Source organism: Otolemur garnettii, unplaced genomic scaffold (assembly GCF_000181295.1).
Source record: "Otolemur garnettii isolate 467f Iridium unplaced genomic scaffold, OtoGar3 scaffold00142, whole genome shotgun sequence".
Lineage (NCBI taxonomy): Eukaryota > Metazoa > Chordata > Mammalia > Primates > Galagidae > Otolemur > Otolemur garnettii.
In genome coordinates this window covers 2,270,857-2,271,917 of record NW_003852537.1, presented here as the reverse complement: position 1 = coordinate 2,271,917, position 1,061 = coordinate 2,270,857, and positions in this window count along the sequence as shown.

Below are 1,061 nucleotides of genomic sequence, written 5' to 3'. Positions count from 1 at the left end.
TGAGATGCCACCATGCTGGACAGGCCTACAGCAAGCCAGCTCCTGGGAGCTGATGAGTTAAGACACCAGCAACTCCCCACAATGCCCCCGAACTTGTGCAGCAGCTCCCCAAAGAATTGCTCACAGGCAGCATAACAAATCAGGAAGCAGCTCAAAAGGCTCACCTTGCACAACCTGCAATGTCTGGCTCTGCCTAGTGGCCCTGCTACCTGCACATCCCATGGTTTTGCAAGTCAGATATATTCCCCGCTGAATGGTGTCACAGCTTTGGTTGGCTGAGTGACCCTTCCTTCTATAGCTCTGGGGTTTATTCTGCATTTTACCCCCAGTGGTTCTCTCTACCTAACCTTTTGTGTGGCTGATAGCTTGTCTCAAAAAAAAAAGAAAAATCTTCTGTACAATAAACACCAGATGACCACATTTTTTGAAAGAGATGTCACTCCTCTCACAAGTGAACTACCACCTCTAAATTCTTCTGGGTGGAGTTTAGATTTTCTTAAACTGGTTCTCTTGAAGGCACATGCAGGGGCATAGAGAAGCTGTCTTGTTTCAGCAGGGAGTAATTCCGAAATGACACCTGGCCTTTGTCTACTAAGAACACTTTAACACTCAAGGCAAAAGCATCCCCCCATCCATTTCTTCGAGATTTCATTTGATCTCCTAACCAGTTATCCAAGGCACAAAGGTCCCCTGTAACACCTTGGTTCCTTCCTGTCCCAACCCCCAACACAGCTGACCCCTGTCCCCTAAACAACTTTGCTAATTCAAAGTGGCACAGAAGGTTGGGCATGGTGACCCATGACTGTAATCTTAGCACTCTGGGAGGCCTAGGATGGTGGATTGCTTGAGCTCTAGGGGTTCAAGACCAGCTTGAGCAGGAGTGAGAACCATCTCTACTAAAAAATAGAAAAATCAGCCAGATGTTGTGGTGTATGTCTGTAGTCCCAGATACTCAAAAGCCTAAGGCAAAAGGATTGCTTGAGCCCATGAATTTGAGGTTGCTGTGAGCTAGGATACCTCTGCATGCTACCCAGGGCAACAGAGTGAGATGCTGTCTCAAA